The sequence below is a fragment of the Nuphar pumila genome, chromosome 14 (genome assembly GCF_984573655.1).
Source record: "Nuphar pumila chromosome 14, dmNupPumi1.hap1.1, whole genome shotgun sequence".
Taxonomy (NCBI): Eukaryota; Viridiplantae; Streptophyta; class Magnoliopsida; order Nymphaeales; family Nymphaeaceae; genus Nuphar; species Nuphar pumila.
Genome location: NC_143262.1, coordinates 42,134,445 through 42,154,792, shown reverse-complemented (window position 1 = coordinate 42,154,792; position 20,348 = coordinate 42,134,445).

Below are 20,348 nucleotides of genomic sequence, written 5' to 3'. Positions count from 1 at the left end.
CCAAGAATCCGCCACATGCGACTTGATTGACTGAGATGTATAACAGAAGAGGTTTTCCCAATTCTGGCGGCTTCAGAATTGGAGGATTGAGAAGATACTTCTTGATCTGATCGAACGATAGCTGACATTCTGGTCCCCATTCGAACTTCACTCCTTTTCTGAGCAAGTGGTTGAAAGGTTCGCATCTCATTGCCCAATTGGAAATAAATCGCCGGATTGACTGCATACGTCCTTGAAGGCTACGCAATTCTTTGAGATTCTTCGGGGGTGGCATATCAATGATAGCCTTGGCTTTGGCCGGGTCAACTTCAATTCCCTTTTTGCTGACCAGAAAACCCAACAGTTTGCCTGATTCGACTCCAAAGACACATTTTTGAGGGTTAAGCCTTAACTTGTAAAGAATGAGTCTCTTAAAGACTTGATCAAGGGCTTCGAGGTGATCTTCTCCCTCTTTAGATTTCACGAGAATATCGTCAACATATGCATCCATGATTTTGCGCATCTGATCGTGAAAGATAACGGCCATCGCCCGTTGATATGTTGCTCCAGCATTCTTGAGCCCAAAAGGCATAACTGTATAGCAAAAAGTTCCCCAAGGTGTGGTGAAAGAAGTTTTGGATTGGTCGCGGGCGGCCAACTTAATCTGATTGTAGCCGAAATATCCATCCATGAAAGAGAACATAGCATGTCCTGCCGTGCTATCAACTAGAAGATCGATGCTTGGAAGTGGATAGTCATCCTTCGGAGTTGCCTTATTGAGGTCTCTGAAGTCTATGCAGATCCTTACTTTGCCACTTTTTTTTTGGGACAACGACGATATTGGCTAGCCAATCTGGATAGTCAATAGGTCGGATAAATCCTGCTTTGAGTAGATCTTCAAGTCCTTCCTTGACTTGTTGTTCTATTCTTGGATCCATTTTTATCAGCTTCTGCTTAACTGGTTTAGCCTCCGGCTTCAAGACGAGTCGGTGCTCGACCAATTTGGGGTCTAAGCCCGGCATGTCTTCATATGTCCATGCGAACACTTCTTCATGTCGCTTGACAAAATCTGTAAGCCTTTTCTTTTCTTCTGAACTCAGACTAGTTCCGATCTGGAGAATTTTGGGATCTTCCTCTGAACCGATATTGATATCTTCAGTAGGATCTTGTACTAGAGCAGATGGTTCATCTTGCTTCTGAACTGAGGCGAACTCTGGTAATTCCTGAAGAGATGAATCAAATTTTGTACCATCATCTGACTGCTTTGCACTCTTGCCATCTTCGGTGCTTGCTTTGACTCTATGAATTGCTGCCGGCTTCTGAAAAGCCTTGGGATTGAAGACGAGCTTCCTAATTGTCTGAGAAGTCATTCTGAAATTTTGGATAAGAAATCTGGTTCAGACAAATCGGCCTATAGTAAGACAAGCAATCATTTGAAGAGAACCATGCATAAAATGGCATTGAATAATAAAATGATGAGATAGACAGAAAGGGAGTAGATGGCATCGGATAGACAAAGAAACTTGGAATTTTATTGATTGAATTGATCAATGACAAAATGAGACATTTATTTGGAAAAGAATAGAAAGACAATAACAAATGGTCTTCATTGTGCCCCTTTGACAAAAACAGTCTCCTTTGACGAGCTTCCGCCGACAAACCCTAGTCCTGCTCTGTGGGGACGATGTTTCTGAATCATTGGCTCGATGCGGCCAACTTCGTTTTTGCCGAGTCCCTTGAAGGGTTGATAACCATGTTTCAGGAGCAAATCGAATCCCTTTCTTGCCTTCATGAATTGGGGAAACAATGGGTGGTCCTTAATGGTACTGTAGTTGATCCGGCCTCCAACCTTGAAAAATTGAGGACCTTTCCATCGGGTCATGGCTACCGTGTGCAGAGATGGCTCTGATGATGCCTGAAGTATTTCTCGATTTTCTCCGAGGTTGATCTCTTCGCTTTCCCTGATGCTGGGAATATCCGCATTGAATGATGGCCGAGAAATCATGGGCTGCGGGAGCCTTTCTTCTGGGTCTTCTCCCAGTATCGTGGTTATCATTCCACCTTTTGACCATTTTACACATTGATGTAGGGTGGAAGGCACGACATTGGCATTGTGAATCCACGTCCTTCCGAGCAGCAAGTTGTAGGTGGGTGGCACATTAACCACGTGGAAAAGGACGGAGTGCACCGAATAGTTGATGAACACCTTCAGGAATATCTTCCCTTTTGCCGTCTGACCATGGTTGTCAAACCCATAGATGGTGATAGGGTCTGGAATATATTCTTCATCCTTGATCCCTAATGCCTTTGCGGTCATTTCGGGACATATGTTGAGGCTACTGCCTCCATCGACCAGTACATGGGGAACTGTCATTCCTCTGACTCGAACGACAATGTACAAGGCATTATTATGAAAGGAATGAGGCTTTGGAAGGTCCTCATCTGAGAAGGTGATTGGCGCATTGGTCATGGCAGAGTTCACAATCTGTGTCATGTCTTCAGGAGTGGTACTGGGCTTAACTTTGATTTTCCTAAGCAGATCATCCAGTACTTGCTGATGCTTGCTAGAATTCTTGGTCAAGTCAAGGATGGAGACATTGGATAAAGCGGTCAGAGGCTTCTGTCTTGAATTCTCTGGCCTTGGTCTAACGATTTGCTTGAAGAAGTCAGGAGTTCCTTTTGATTTGGGGACTGACTTCACAGGTGCTTCAGAAACTTTCATTTTGCCGAATGCTGAAATTAAGTCCATCTTCTTGGAATCTGGAGCTGCTTGTCATAGTACCGATACCTGGTGCTGAACTTGTAGGTCTTGTGCAGAACATGGCATGATGTGCTCATGCGGTAGAAATGGCTGTGCCGACACTACTGCTGTGGTGTGTGGAGGAAATGGCTGATTGAGAATATCCATCTTCTCTTCTTCTTCTCCTTCCACTAAAAGATTTTTTTCAATGAGGTCTTGCACGATGTTTTTGAGAACAAAGCAGTTCTCAGTGTTGTGTCCCACTGTCCTGTGGAACTTGCAGAACTGATCTTTCCATTTCCCCATGGGTACTGGGGGATCGGCCAATCTGGGCAATTTGACCATTTCTTTCGATAGCATATACTCGAGCACATCCTCGAGTGTTTGGTCAAGAGGAGTAAACTTTCTGTCGTAACTCCATCCTTCGTGTTTAGCTTTCTCACGCAGCTTCGGCCCTTGATCCTGCTGAGGAGGCTTGTTGTACTGAGGGGCAGGCTTTGCTTTTTGGTCCTTGTTGTTTGAACTGCCGGTGCCGTAGCAGTGAATTTTCTTCTGCCCTTTGGACTGATTCCGACCGCTGTTGTCGTTGTTGTTGGCAGAATAGGTGAAGTGAGCTTTCTTCTTCTGTTCACCTTGGGAGTTGTTCTTGGAAAAGGTAAAGCCTTCATAGACTCCATTTTCCACACTCAGCTCGAGCCATTCGGCTCGTTCAGTCAGCTCAATGAAGGTCCTGGATGGCGCTGTGGAGATCAATCCTCTTAACGGCTGCGAAAAATTGTTGAGGATTAGGGACAATGCATGCCTTTCCAAGATAGGATCTCTCATCTTATTACAGGCTGATCTCCATCTGTGAATGAAGTCCTGTGCTTTTTTATTCTCATTCTGCCTTAAATTGCAGAGATGACTCAATGTAGGCAGCGCTTCTGTGTTGAATAAGAAGCGTTCAATAAAGAGATTCACAACTTTGTCGAACTCCTTGAGCTCGATGGGGTTGATATGCTCAGCATACCACTTGGTGGCAACTCCTTCCAAGCTGCGGGGGAAGCATAGAAACAATGCTCGGTTATCCCTTTTGAACCTCGAGCATTCAGCAAAGAAAGTGGCGAGATGCGCTTTTGGGTCGCCAGAACCATCGAACTTGATGAATTTACGGGGGAGATTCTCCAGATCATCATCCCCTTCTAAGCCGTCATAGAAGTCCTCACTGGTGAAGACTTTGTTGCCCTTGTCGCGGGCTTGGAGATCCTTGGCAACTCGGGCCATTTCTTTAAACTGCGCTTGCAAAGGCTCTTCTTTATCTCTGCTCTTTGATCTGCGGTTTTTACTTTGGCCACACTTCTGAAATGCCGGAGGCACCTCATATTCTTCATCTGTATTTTCAGTTGAGTCTGATTCATCTGAAATCTCTTCTGGCTGGATCTGCTTCTTGGGAGCCTTCTTACTCCTGCGACCATGGAACTTTTCTCTAAATGGATTCCTTTCTGAGCTGGTCCCGGGCTGCTCATTCATCATCTTATTCATCATTTTTCTGAACATGGCATACATTTGAGGGTCTATGCCGTCATCTTCTTGCTGCTGCTCTTGACTCTTCTCGAATCGAGAGGAACCCATTTCTTCTTTAGAGGCCGACGAGTACTGCGATGCCGTTGTTCTCTTGCCTGATCTTGTCTCAACCATCAAATGATATGGAGGCTCTCTTGATTTTGCTGCGGATGCTCTCTGTAGGGCAAAGACTTGATTAGATTATGAAGGGATTGGCTTTTGGAAGAAATATTTATTGAAAAATATGGTAGACAATTTGAAGAAGATATCCCATTAGTAGGGACTGAGTCATCGCGGGAATCACGACAATTTGTGTTGTCATTTAAAAAGGGAAATAAACAACGAAAATGCGCCTTGTTACCTTAGGCGAGGTCGTCAAACCACAATAGAGAGAAAGAAAACTTTATTGAAATGAGAAGATTAATTTTTTTTTGATCTTGACAAAGAGGTGGAGGACAAACAATTTGCCACCATTCACGATAATCAGCAGACACTCTAGGACCAGGAAAGATTTTAAGGGAGACAAAAGAATCCCAGCTGTAGCGGGCAGAATGATATGCCCCGGACCATTGTGCGGAAGTGAGATCAAACTCTGCCATAACTCCTGATAACAGTCGAGCTTCGACGTACTGCTGTCTCTGGGAGAACTGCCGAACACATCTCTCTGGTTGGTAATAAGTGCAGAAGAAAGGTCCCAGCAACTTGAATCGCTTGCCATAAGCGTACATATATCTGAGAGGAGACAACTGCCGATCAAAATAGTCTCAGACTACGTCATCCTCTTGAATGTTGTTGATCATAGACCGGTACTGCGCCACTGGAAGGAGTTCTTGACCATTGTATCTGAAAGAGCTTGCTCGGGTTGGAACGTGTTGGAAAAACCAGGACTGAAGTGCGTAGATGCATCCTTCAACTAAAATGGATTCTCCAAGTGAGAATCGAGTCAGACCTCGATATAGGAAAGCGAGCGCTGCCATGGCTACAAAGAGGCGATTGGTTTGCCGACTTCCTCATCTTCTCATAAGCTGGATTATTCTGATGTCCATGTAGTTTTGTCCATTTGGGAAGAGGGATAATCCTATAGTGCATAGAACCATTGCATTCTGGATCCTTTCTTTAGCTGTCCTTGATAGCGAAGTGACTTCCATTAAGGTCCCGTACTGGCTGTACAACTCAAGTAGGTCAACTTATTCATTTCCTTCTAACTGGATCAGAGGCCAGGATCGGCGACCTGTCATGCGAGCTAAGGAGTCTCGGGGGTCCAAACCCTTGACATTGATAAGGAATTGATGCTCTAATGGGTCGCTTGGCTGACCGGCTAGCTCTGGCAACCCCATGATTTCTGAAAATTCATCCATTAAAACGGTCATCTCTCCCCATGGGAACCAGAAGGTACACGTTCGAGGATTCCATCGTTCCGCCATTGCATGGATCAGGTTGCCATTGATGGTCTGCTTTCTGATTGCTGACGCCAGTTCTAATCCACACTCGCTCAAATGGTCCGGGAACATTCGGGAAAAGCTTTTTAGCCAGGAATAATACCACCGGGGAATGAAAGTTTCGGTGCTAAGGGCTCGATGTTCAGGACGACCTTGTCGCACCTCAAAGGAGATGTGACCTTCAGGAAAGATAGGATCGACTTGATTGGATGCCATCAAACTAAAAACAGAGAAAGACTCAGAATGAGACTTAGGAAAATGTGGGAAATTTTTGAAAATTTTTTGCAGGCAGGATAAAAAATGCGGCTGAAAATTTCAGATCCAGTAGAAAGGCAGAATGTAAAATCACCTGGAGTTTTGAAAGAAATTGGATATTTGAGAAAATCATCCAGGGTTTTAGAAAATATCTTGTGGAAAATAAGGATGTTTGAAAAATGCCTAATAAGTTGGAAAACATTGGGAAATATAAAGAATTGAGGAAATCACACATATAATCACATCCTGCACAAACATTTATGCACATTCAGCACTCCCTAAAAGGCTGAGTCTAGATGTATCAATTTGAAAACAGCTGTAGGACCTTAATCCTAACTCTAGGTTCAGATCATCTTTGTCCAATCCAGTCTTGCCGATATATCCGAATCGAAATCCGAGGTACGTGGCATATAATTTCAACTCTGGTTCTAAGGTAAGGTTTTCCAACATCCTTGAGCGCCTACCGATATACTTCGGACTGTGGCCCGCGGTACGTGGTAGGGGGGTGTTAACCCAAATAGTTGGCCCAGTTGTGAGGCTTTGTCCCGAACTAGGGTTCTGGAAGAGAGCCCAGCAACGTGAAGACCGGGTAATAATAGGTAATTGAGGTTTTGAAAAATGATCACATGCAAGAAATAGAGGCTCTAAGTCCTAAAAAGATAGATTTTGAAAATCCTTGAAGAAGCATACATTGTTTGCATTCAGACCCTAAATTGAGGAGAGTTGTATTTAGACCTAAGTCTATGTGAGCAAGAAAATATCTCCTCAATATAGTCCTACCAAACCATGCCTAAGCTATATGCAGTCAATGTCAGCTAGGTCAGAATCTAGGCTCCTAGGTTCGCATGATATCAAAAGTAAAAGAGCTGACATTTTGTAAACATAATTTCGATGATTGAACTAAGTCAAGCATAATTTAAGTCAGACAAGGACAGGTCCCATCACGGTCGCCAAACCTGTTATCGTCGCAAAATTTTTCCCGTCTTCCCTTCCTTGCGGAAGAGAGAGAGGGAAACGCTTTCGCGCTTCAAACTTGACCGGATTTTGGAAATTGTTTTGAAATACTCGCCTCCATTTTAAAAATTACGGGAAAATCCATGGGATGGGGCTCGACCTGTCGGTACGAGGTTCGACCGTTCCTACCGCCTTTAACAGGGGTAATCGAACCAAAGACCAAAATTGTGCTTGACTTAGTTAAATTATCGAAATTGTGTTCTATCCTAAATGCACAGAGAATTCAGGCATGCGCTATGAGATTTTAAAAAATGCAGCTCGGGAAAACATGATGTATGCTTGGAAGATATTTGGAGTTGAAAAGCATTTCTCAGGAAAAAGATGAAAGTCAATTTCTCAGGAAACTCAAATGAAAAAGATTTTAAAATCCTGAGAAAGTTCATAAAGATGTGGGAAAATCATGAATAATTGAAAATCCTGGGAAAATAGAAATGATTCTTGAGGAAAGGTGAACATTTGAAAAAGGACAACACTTCTCAGGAAAACTCGGACTTTGAGAATTTTCTTAGGAAAATGATGGAAAATTTATAAGAAAACTCATTGGAGAAGAAAAAAACTGAACTTGGGAAGTTGAAATCCTGGGAATCTTACCCTTGAAATACTTGGAAATCTGATTTTTGGTTCTTGAGAAAGATTGGAAAACTCTTTTTTTGAAAATCTTAAGAAAATAACATTTTCCAAGAAAAATTGTGGAAAACTTTGGAAATCCAACTTAGAAGTTTCTTGAGAGACTAGTTTCCATGGAAAACTATGAAAACTTGACTTGGGAAATCCGATTTTGGAAAATACTCAGAGTATCTTGAGAAACCGATTTCTTTGAAAATGAAGTTTTCTTAAGAAAATCATGGGAAAACCAATGATGCAAATGATATGAATGTATGAATGCACTTTGAAAAGATTTTCTGAGGAATTGGTTGGAAAAATGTGCATTAAGTCAAAATAAATCCTTCACATATCCTGACTGTGGCCATGAATATGTTCAGAGTTTAATTGATTTAATGCACAATGCTTTGAAAACATTGAAAATATGATGTGCATTTTAAGATAGCCTAAGAGTGTAGGCTCAATGTGACTAGTAGAAAGATGATGGATCTGGGTCTCGTCCATATTCCGACTAGGGCCGTAAATATGGATTCCACCGAGTCCATCAACTCCCTAAGAGTTGGTGCACGTGCCATTCGTGAACATCCATAGTACTTTTGGAATAAAATGCATGAATCATATAAGCATGCTATTGCAGGAATTTAAACTATATGATATGCATCCTAGTCTAAGCAGTAAAAGTAAATATTATTTCAAATTTAATTATTACATCTCTAACATAAATAAAAATATACATAGAAAGCTAATAAAAGTCACATCTTCCGCTCCTTACGCTTCTTCTTTGCAAATGAGAGTCGGCACAAAAAATTATGCCATACCATCGGGAAATTGAAAATCTCATGTTGACGACAATATGCAAGGAATTACATGTGGATCATAACGAAAGTGCACTACTTGGTGAAAATGAAATGAATAGGATATATAGATAAAAAAATCTAATAGTCATATTGGGACTAACTAAGGAACCTATACATGTAAGTGGCTAAAGGCTCATAATATGAGATAAAGGTTGTTGCCTAAAAAAAGAAAAAGAAAGTATACATATATATATACAATGGACACAGAACACAACATATGATATTGAATAGGGGCATTGATGAAGCATAAGAGGCAAAATATATGTATATATATAATAAGAAATGGGTTATATCTAATATAAACTGTTGAAAAGATATGAGCTTCATCTAATATGAGTGACTACAACATGCGAACTGTACCTAATATGGACTGCTAAAAAAAAAGGTTGGCAAACCGTGTCTAAGATAAACAGTTAAACAAGCAAACCGCAGCCAAGACCTGGCTAAAAGAAAATGCCAGCTATATATAAGACAACTGCTAAAACAAGCAAGACTACAGATAATATGCATAGCTAAGGAAAAGTATAAACGATCTAAGACACACGGTTAAAGCTAAATAAGCTACAGCTAACATGCATAGCTGAAGGAAAATGCAAACTATCTAAGACAACACTTAAAGCTAAATAAGCTTAAAGATATACAAAGAGCTATAACCTGTGTCACAGGATGTTTCAACATAGAAACAATATTTTGAATATGCAAAAGTAACGGCTACAGCACCACAATAGCAGGACGAGCTGTATATATACAAAGTATGGACAGATGTTAATTTGTCCCTACACAGAGACTACCCACGCTGGATGAGGTAAACATGTGATGGAGGTATGTTCTGTGATTTGACTGGGTAGTTCGTCACAGTGTTGGAACCAAAATGCTTTGGCTTGATCCATATGGATGCTATGACCCAGCTAGTGCACCATATTACATTAAAAGGAGGCATCACAAAAGGGAAAAAAAAAATTCAGGACAGTAAATGGATTGAATAGCAGTAAAAAGAATTAAGGACTGATTTCTGCAAAAGAAAATTTACAGCCATTCACTGCGTTTGGATTTCACATAGCCTTTTCAGATACATTATGCCATCGACCAGTATGGCTTCATACTCATTCCTGAGGCTCTTATCAACAAAGCAATAGCCTGTGACAATTGCCTTCCCACATGAAAGATCCACAACCAGAATGCAGATGGGGACTGTATGCTTACGATAGGGGAAAATGACAGAAGTTAAACATCCTGCAGTTAACTTAGAAAGAAACAAAATGTCCAGAGAAGAGAAAAAAAACAGAGTAAGGGCTTATGTTAACGTGAAATGTAGGGTCTATATCAAACTCCGATGTTGCACCTGGGTTCAGGGTGCTATTTTCTGTACGATGGCTCCAAAGGGCATCGCATGAGGCTATGACATGCGTGTGCTTTCAAAACAAAACGAAGAAAAAAAAAATGAAAATGAAAATTTTGAAATGCAGAGAAGTTATAGTAAGTAATACTATATAGGAATACATGGGGAACAATCGGGCTGCCTAAAGGAGAACGAGAACGACACCCACTGATATCATTTCCATAAAAAAAAAAATTAGAAGGTTAACAGATGTGCAATAACGTGATTCAGATGTGCCGGTCACGAATGGCAACGGAGATCATCTGAAAACATTTTAGGTGCTGGGATGAATGATGCCAAGACCAAAAAAAAAATGCGAAAATGACAATTTTTTTTTTTAAACAATGCTGAGGTGAATTATGCACAGGCTCTTCAGGCAGAAAGAAGGATGACGATTTTGGGGTTATGCTGGAATGTGAATGCCATTGAAGGGGCATCATCGAATCCAGGTGCATTAGGAAACCAAAGTTGTAAGCCATACCCCTTGTTGTCACAAGTTTTGCATTGCAGATGTCATTGCGCGGTGCCTAATCCTCACAAATGTAGGTATAAAAAGGGGGCATTACCTTGAGTTGGCAGATGCTGAAGACGTGCTTCTCACAGGGTGAGTTGAATCTCCTGCTGGGCCGGACTGAAGATGGCTGGTCTTCTCTTTTGCTGGAAGGGAGAAGGCAACATGATGAAAGGGGGGTCCCAACAAACAAAAGAGAACCAAGTGAGGGTTGCAGTCGGCCTCTTGCCGATTGATGGGTTGAAGAAGATGAGAACAGGCACTCCTTGAGCGAGAGATGGCTGAGGTTCAATGAGATCGCTGAGCCCCTCCTTGCTGGGCCTCCCTCTTTCTTTAATAGCCGACCCTTGTAAAATCCCTCCTTTTTCCCCTCTTTTTAGCCGAGCTTGATAGCTTTCCACAAACCAACTTTCAAAAATTTTTGAAATCCTCTTGAAAGGGGGGGGGGGGGTCGCCGTTTTGAGAGGGGGCGACTCCTATTCTTCAGCTAGCATTTGAAGCTTAGGTAAGGTGAAATTTTTTGGTAGGGTTTTCACGGTGGCTTCCTCTTGGGGCTGAAAAGTAATAAAGTAAAAAAAAATGAATTTTGTTGTGGTGGTGCCACCTCTTTTGAGAAAACAAACTTTTGCCTTTCTTGGCAAGAAGCCTTAGTGGGGTGCCACCTACGTGGGCCCACTAAGTATTTTATAAAAATTTAAATCAAAATAAAAGGATTTTATAAATCGGTGCCACTTTCGAGTGGGCACTATCTTGGAAATAAGGGAAATTTTGAGAATTTGAGTGTGACACCACCTCGAGGCATCCTCCGTCCTTTATTTGAAATAAGAGCCAAATGAGATATTTTGGAATTTTCACAATAATAGGCTAGTTTTGGAAAACATGAAGCCAAATTTGGCTTGATTTCAAAAGTTTGAAAGAAAATGGCTCTTCGGGGCGAGATTTTGAAAGAAGTAGGGAAATTCTGAGTCTTTTTGTAAAAATTTGAAATAGGATCTTATGAATTTTGAAATTGTGTCCCCCTCTTTCCAACTGGCGAAATTCTGAAATGTCAAAACCATCCAGATTGTTTTCTTGAGAAACTTTTCGTAATTCAGGGTCCTGGGGGTAAAATGGGAAGAATTGATAATTTTTAAAACCCAGGGTTTTGAAATCACTTTTGAAAAGTTTTAAAATCAAATCTGGATTGACAATTTCGGAAAATCAGGAGTTCTAGATCTCAAAATGACATGTTGTGCAGTGAAATGATATGAAATGCTCGTGCAATACTATGCGAAAGATATGTTCTACAAAGTTGCCATTCTGAACTTGAATTTGAAAATTTTGACTTTTGGTTAAGCATGAGATTTTGAGAATTTGCAATTTGAGGGTGCCTCTGAGTCTAAATGGAGAAGTCTTGAGACTCGAGCATGGAATTTAGGACTCTCTGCAAGGTTCCATCTTGGAAAATGACCATTTTGCCCTTCCTTGGTTCTGGAGAACCGAAATGTGATGCTCGGTAGAAATGTCAAGAAGGTGGGTGGAAATTTGGGGTGTTATAACTGCCTTCCTCATACTGTGGCAAGAATCCGCCACAAGCGTCTTGGTTAACTGAAACATACAACAAAAGAGGCATTCCCAATTCCAGTGGCTTCAGAACGGGTGGGTTAAGAAGATATTTCTTGATACGATCAAACGATTGTTGACACTCTGGTCCCCATTCAAATTTCACTCCTTTTCTGAGTAGATGATTGAAAGACTTACATCTCATGGCAAGATTAGATATGAATCACTAAATTGATTGCATACATCCTTGAAGACTACCCAATTCCTTAAGATTAGTTGGAGGTGGCATGTCAATGATGGTCTTTGCTTTAGCGGGATCCATTTCTATCCCCTTTTTGCTGACCAGAAAGCCTAACAACTTGCCTGATTCAACCCTGAAGACACATTTCTGAGGATTGAGTCTCATTTTGTAAAGAATGAGTCGCTTGAAGACCTGACTTAAGTCATCGATATGATCTTCTTCTTCTTTGGATTTTACCAGGATGTCATCAACGTATGCATCCATAGTCTTGTGCATCTGATCATGAAAAATAACGGCCATTGCACTCTGATAGGTTGCCCCAGCATTCTTGAGTCCAAACGGCATGACTGTATAACAGAAAGTGCCCCATGGCGTAGTGAAGGATGTTTTGGATTGGTCACGAGCGGCCAACTTGATCTGATTATATCTGAAGTATCCGTCCATGAAGGAGAACATGGCGTGCCCAGCCATGCTATCAACCAAGAGATCGATATTCGGGAGCGGATAGTCATCTTTTGGAGTGGCTTTATTGAGATCGCGGAAGTCGATACAAATTCGCACTTTGCCATTCTTCTTGGGGACTGCAACAATATTCGCCAACCAATCTGGATAATCTATTGCTCGGATGAATCCAGCTTTAAGCAAATCCTCAAGTCCTTCCTTGACCTGTTGCTTGATTTGAGGATCCATTTTCCTTAACTTCTGCTTAACTGGTTTCGCATCTGGCTTCAGAACAAGTCTATGTTCCACCAATTTAGGATCTAAATCTGGCATATCCTCATAAGTCCATGCGAATACTTCTTGGTACTGCTTGAGAAATTTGATGAGCCTTTCCTTCTCATCTGTACTTAGGCTGGTGCCGATCTTGAGAATTTTTGGACTGTCTTCTGAACCAATATTGATGTCCTCAGTCGGATCCTGGACTAGGGTCGATGGTTCATCTTGTTTCTGAATCGCTGCAAATTCTGGCAACTCTAAAAGCGACAAATCATATTCTGCCATTTCTTTTGACTGCTTTGTGACCTTACTGTCCTCTGCTCTTGCCCGGACCTGATAAATCTTTGCAGGTTTCGATGTGATTGAAGAATTAATGACTAATCTTTTTATCGGTTGGGAAGACATTCTGAAATTTTGAAAAGGAATAGTTTTTTAGAAAAAGTTCATTCATTATGGCATAAATTGCATGAAATGAAAAAAATAAGAACAACGAATTTTGAGGACAAACTGCAGAGGAATAAGAGAAAGATGTCATCCAGATAGACAAGAAAATTGATAGCTTTATTGAAGACTTAAAATGAAATGAAGACATTTAAAACGAATTGAAATAGGACATTGTCCCTACAAACTGCGAAAATCAAATGAATGAAATAGAGAAAGACCGATAGTAGAAAATTTTAATGAATCCCCTTAATGAAGACAATATCTTTGTGAGAGCTTTTGCTCATGAATCCCAGTCCTGCTCCACGCGGATGATGATCAGGGATCACTGGCTCTAGTCGGCCATCTCTGTTCTTGCCCAAGCCTTTGAAAGGCTGATAACCATGCTTCAGTAACAGGTCAAACTCTTTCTTGGTTCTTACAAACTGCGGGAAAAGAGGATGATCTTTGAAAGTACTGTAATCGAGACGACCTCCAATCTTAAAGAAATGTGGTCCTTGCCATTGGACCATCGCTGTTGTGTGGTTTATCTCTGATGCTGCTTCTAACTTTATCATTTCAAGGCTTTCACTAAGAACAACTTCTTCACTTTCCCTGATGCTGGGGATGTCGGCACTACAAGTTGGTCTAGGGATCATAGGCTGAGGTAGCCTCTCTTCTAGATCTTCCCCCAAAATAGTAGTTATCATGCCGCCTTTGGACCACTTGATGCACTGATGTAGAGTGGATGGTACAACGTTGGCATTATGAATCCACGTTCTCCCCAGTAGAAGATTATACGTTGGCGGCACATTGACGACGTGGAAAAGCACTGTATGAACAAAGTAGTTGATAAATATTTCTAAGAAGATCTTTCCCTTTGCTGCCTGTCTGTGATTGCCAAATCCATAAATGGTAATCGGATCCGGTGTGTATTCTTCTTCTTTTATACCCAAAGCCTTGACAGTCATTTCAGGAAAAATGTTGAGGCTACTGCCTCTGTCTATAAGCACGTGGGGTACAGTCATTCCTCGAGTTCGCACCATAATGTACAGAGCATTATTATGAAATGCGTGAGGCTTTGGCAGATCCTCATCTGAGAAAGTTATGGGAGCATTGGTCATGGCCTGATTAACGATCTGAGTCATGTCTTTAGGTGTGGTGCCTGGCTTGACCTTGATTTTCCGCAATAAATCATCCAGGACTTGCTGATGCTTGGGAGAGGCACGTGCCAACTCAAGAATAGGGATATTAGACAGAGCAGTGATTGGTCTTTGCGCTGTATCGACCTTTTCTTCTGATGTTTTCTCTTTTTCTGAAACAGGTTTGATAAAGCCCTTGGGAAACCATGGCATCTCTTGGCTACCTCTGGAGATACCCCAGCGGGCTCTTTTGAGACTTTCAGCTTATTGAGAGCTGAAACGAGGTCCATCTTCTGAGAACTGGACTGGGCCTTATGCAACACTAGCACCTGATGCTGTACCTTGATATCGCTGCTAGAGCATGGCTGGATATGATCTTATGGCTGAAAAGGATGATCAGATATCATTGCTGTTGAGTGCTGGAAGAAAGGCTGATTTAGAATTTCCATTTTCTCATCTTAGGCACCTTCTACTAGTAGATTTTTATCAATATAATCTTGGATGATATTTTTTAGAACGAAACAGTTCTCGGAATCATGTCCCACAGTTCGGTGGAACTTGCAGAATCTGTCCTTCATTTTTCCCATAACCACTGGTGGGTCAGCTACCCTTGGAAGCTTAATCATGTCACTGCGGAGCATATATTCTAGCACTGTCTCGAGGGACTAGTCTAGGGGAGTAAACTTGTGGTTATAACTCCATCCATCCCGCTTCGGCTTTTCTTGTGGTCTTGATCTCTGCTCGAGAGTTTGTTGTGATTGTCTGTCATATTGAGGCATCGACTTGCCTTTCTGATCACTTTTGTTGGGATCTGACCCTCCTAAACCACAACTGTGAATTTTCCCATTTCCTTTGTTCTGATTCTTGTTGTTGCTGGTAGAGTAGGTAAAATGGGTTTTCTTCTTTGATTCTTGTTGATTGTTATTCTTAGTAAACATGAAACCTTCATAAGACCCGTTCTCCATACTCAACTCGAGTCATTCGGCTCGCTCTGTTAATTGTATGAAGCTCTTCGATGGAGACGTAGAAATTAACCCCCTCAGGGGTTGCGAGAAGTTGCTCAGGATTAAAGATAGTGTGTGTCCCTCTGCTATCGGCTCACGCATCTTGTTGCAAGCGGATCTCCACCTATGAATGAAATCTCTGGCTTTCTCGTTTTCCTTCTGCTTCAGACTGCAGAGATGACTGAGAGTCGGGAGTGCTTCAGCATTGAATAGAAAGCGCTCAATAAATAAATTGACCACTTTATCAAACTCTTTCAGCTCTATGGGGTTAATATGCTCTGAATACCACTTTGTTGTGATACCCTCCAAACTGTGAGGGAAGCAGAGAAATAAGGCACGATTATTCCTCTTGAACATGGAACATTCTGCGAAAAATAGGGCAAGATGTGCTTTTGGATCGCCCGAACCATCAAACTTGATAAATTTCTTGGGGAGATTATCGAGATCATCATCCCCATCCAGTCCATCATAAAAGTCTTTGCTTGTAAAGATCCTTTTGCCTTTATCATGAGCTTGAAGATCTTTGACCATTTTCATCACGTCTTTGAGTTGTGACTGAGTAGGGTCATCGACAAATTGATTCCTGGACTTATAAGCCGACCCCTGCCCCTGGGTTGACTTTTTGAATTCTTGTTCGATTTCATACTCTTTATCAATATCATCTGCCAATTCTTACTCATTCGACATTTTCTCATGGCAATTCTGCTTTTTAATGATTTTCACATTCTTGACTGTATGACCCCTATCCTTCTGCTTGATCTGAGTCTGCTCAGCACTGGCTTCAGCTTGTTCTGCCAGCATTTTGGTCATCATCTTTTTTAATATGGCATACATTAAAGGATCAATGTCATCCTCTATCTGTTGCCCTTGATTTCTGGTTGATCGGGGTGAGTTCATTTCTTCCTCCGAAGCTGTTGAATATGTGATGCCTTCAACTGATGCAGTTTTCTTTCCGGACCTTGTCTGAACCATTAAGTGTCATGAATGCTCTCTGCAGGGCAGAATTGATGGTTAGGCTTTTGAAAGAGATTTGATTGGAGGAAAATATTTGTTGAGAATTTTGGTAGACAATTGAAAGAGTATCCCATTACTAGGGATCGAGTCGTCGCTGAGATTACGACAATTGCGCTGTCATTCCTTTGCAAAAGAACAAACAACTAAAAATATGCCTTGTTACCTAGGCGAGGTCGTCAAACCAAGATAGGATAAAAATTGAAAGAGTTTTTTTGAAGGAAAAGCATGATTTTATTAATAATACACTTGACAGAGGGGAGGGGGACAACCAATTTTCCACCACTCTTGATAATCAGAGGACACTCGAGGACCAGAAAAAATAGTGAGAGTAACAAAAGAATCTCAGCCATGTCTGGCAGAATGGTATGCTCCGGACCACTGATTTGATGTGAGATCGAACTCTGGCAAGATCCCTGATAGTAGACAAATTTCTACGCGCTTCTGTATCTGAGAGAACTGTCTGACACACCGTTCTGGATGGTAGTATGCACAGAAGAAGGGGGCAAGTAGTATGAACCTCTTGCCATATGCATAAGTATATCTGAGAGGTGACTCCTGACGATCAAAGTAGTCCCATACGACTTCTTCCTTCTGAAGGTTATCGATCAAGAATCGGTATCGCGCAGCTGAAAGAAGCTTTTCACCATTGTATCTGAATGAACTGGCTCGAGCTGGCACATGCTGGAGGAACCAAGATTGCAATGCATAGGTGCACCCTTCGACTAGAATTGATTCTTCGAGTGTGAAACGGGTCCACCCTTGGTATAGAAAAGCGAGTGCGGCCATGGCTATAGAGAGGCGGCTGGTCTGTCGACTTCCTCACCTTCGCAGAAGTTGAACTATCCTGATATCCATGTAATTCCGTCCATCTGAAAAGAAAGCTAATCCCACAGTGCATAAGACCATCGCGTGTTGGATTCTCTCTCGAGATGTTCGAGATAAGGAACTGACTTCTACAAATGCCCCATATTGTTTGTAGATTTCGAGCAAGTTCATATACTCATTTTCATCCTCCTCGACCAAGGGCCAAGACTTGCATCTTGTCATGCGAGCTAAAGCATCTTTAGGGTCCAGACCCTTGACATTGATTAAGTACTGTTTATCTAGTGGATGTTTTGGCTGACCAACTGGCTCGGGCAATCCCATGATTTCTGAAAACTCATCCATCAACAAAGTCATTTCTCCCCATGGGAACCAGAAGGTACTAGTGCTCGGATTCCACCGCTCTGCCAGTGCGTGGATCAAATTGCCGTTGACTGTCTGCTTTCCCCCTGCGGATGTCAGTTCTAACCCACCATCATCCAAATGGTCCGGAAACATACGAGAGAAGTTCTTGAGCCATGAATAGTACCACCGGGGAAAGAAGGATCCGGTGCTGAGGACTCGATGTTCAGGGAGACCTTGTCGCACCCCGTAGGAGATGTGACCCTCAGAAAAGACTGAATCAAGTTGACTGGATGCCATTAGACTGGAAAATATGGAAAATTGGAATAAGACTTGGGAAAATATAAGGATTTTGAAAAAAGAATGCAGGCAGGATAAAAATGAAGCAGAAAATTCGAGATCCAGAAGAATGAAAGGATGGAACATCACCTGAAGTTTTGAAGGAAATATAGGAGAATTTGGAAAATCGTCCAGGGTTTGAATAAATCAGACAGTATATGGAAACAGATGGAAAAAATTAGGATTTTTTGAAAAATCATCCAGTATTTTTGGAAAAACTTATGAAAATATGGGAAATAAAAGGAGACGACTACAACACATTTAATCACATCATGCACAAACAAGTATGCACATACAACATTCTCTAAAAGCTAACTCTAAATGCATCAGTTTTGAAAGAGCTCATAGGACCCTAATCCTGACTCTAGGCTCAAATCATCTGTGTCCAATCATGTTATGCCGATATACTCAAGCCAAGGCCCAATGTACGTGGCATAAAATCAATTTCTCCGGTTCTAGGTTCAAGTTTTTCAACATCCTTGAGCACCTGCCGATATACTTTGGACTATGGCCCTTGGTACGTGGCAGAGGAGCGTTAGCCCAAATAAGTGGCCCAGTTGTGAGGCTTTGTCCCGAACTATGGTTCTTGAAGAAAGCCCAACAACGTGAAGACCGGGTAAAGATAGGTGGGGTGGTTTTTGAAAACATGAGCACATGCAAGCAAACAGAGGGCTCTAAGTCCTAAAGAGATAGAATTTTTTGAAAATTTTGAAGAAGCAAACATTGTTTTCAATCAAACCTAGATTGAGGAGGGTTGTATTAGACCTAAGTCTATGTGAGCATGAATAATTCTCCTCAATATAGTCCTACCAAACCATGCCTAGTCTACATGTAATCCATGTCAGCTGGGTTCAAGTCTAGGCTCCTAGGTTCACATGATATCATGAAATAAAAGTTGACATTCCATGGAACACGATTTTGACAATTTGAACTAAGTCAAGCACACAATTGATCAGGCGAAGATAGGTCCCATCATGGTCGCCAAACCTGTTATCATCACAAAATTTTACTTTTGCAAGTCAAACTGACCTTTGAAAAAGATTTTAAAAATAACTCACCTCCGTTTTAAAATGCGGGATAATTCCAAAGAATGGGACTCGCCTGTCGGTACGAGGTTCAACCGTTCCTGGCGCCTTTACCAGGGGTAATTGAACCAAGGATCAATTGTGTGCTTAGCTTTGCTCAACTTGTCTAAATTGTGTTCTATTTCCTAAATGCACAAAGAATGAGGCATGTGCTATGAATTTCTGAAAATGCATATTTGAGAACATGATGTTTGCTTCTAAGATTTGGAAATACTTGTAAATTCTTGGAAAACATAACACATGGAAAATCATGAATCAGGAATGGAAAGCATTTCTGAGGAAAAAATCGATTTCTGAGGAATCTTGAAGTTTTATGAAAATCGATTTCTGAGAGAACTAAGATAATTCTGAGAAAATTTGAACTTTTGACATTGAAGATATAACTTGGAAAATCATGATTTGAACTTTGAGAAAGACTTGAAATATTCTTTGAAACTCAATGTTTTTGAGAAAATCGATTTCTAAGTAAGACTTAGGAAATTTTGATAAAATTGATTTTTCTGAATTGGAATTGGAATTGACAAATGAATGAATATGACCTTGAGTAATTGAGAAAATCTTTTTGTATTTTGAGAAATGCAGTGCATTTTGAAGTTAGCCTAAGAGTGTAGGCTAAATGTGGCTAATACGAAGATCACAAATCTGGGTCTTATTCGTATTCTGACTATGGCCATAAATACGAATTCCACCGAGTTTGTCAACTTCATAAGAGCTAGTGCACGTGCCATTTGTGAAGACCATGGTGAATTTATAAAAATATGCATGAATGATACATTCATCATATATTAAAATTTGCAGAATTAAACTATATGCAATCCAAATCCTAATCTAAGCAGAAATTGAAATTCTTATTCCAAATTTAATTACAATTTACATCACTAATTGAATTTAAATACAGGGAATAAAGTCTTCGTTGTCCCTGCAAAACTAGAAAACATGTTAGTGAAGATATGTTGGCTTTTCTAGATTTATCCAGTAATATCTAGAAATTACTGGATTTTGCTAGATATAAGCCTTTTTTCATGATTCCCTTAAATCAAAATGATAAAATATGAAATAAAGTTGAATAAATAATAAATATGAAATTTAAAAATTCAAAATTGGGGTCAAAATGACCAAAATACCCCTGATAGCAAGACTATGGCCTTGAAATCAGGTTTTTCAGAAAGATATTTTATAAAATGCAAATTTTGGAATTCAAATGAAAATAAATTAAACTAAAGATGATATGATATAATAAAAAAATATGAAAACCAAAGTTTGTAATTTCAAAATTGAGGTCAAATGACCAAAATGCCCCTGATAGCAAGACTATGGCCTTGAAATCAGGGTTTTCTGAAATAGATTTTGGTTAAAACTTGG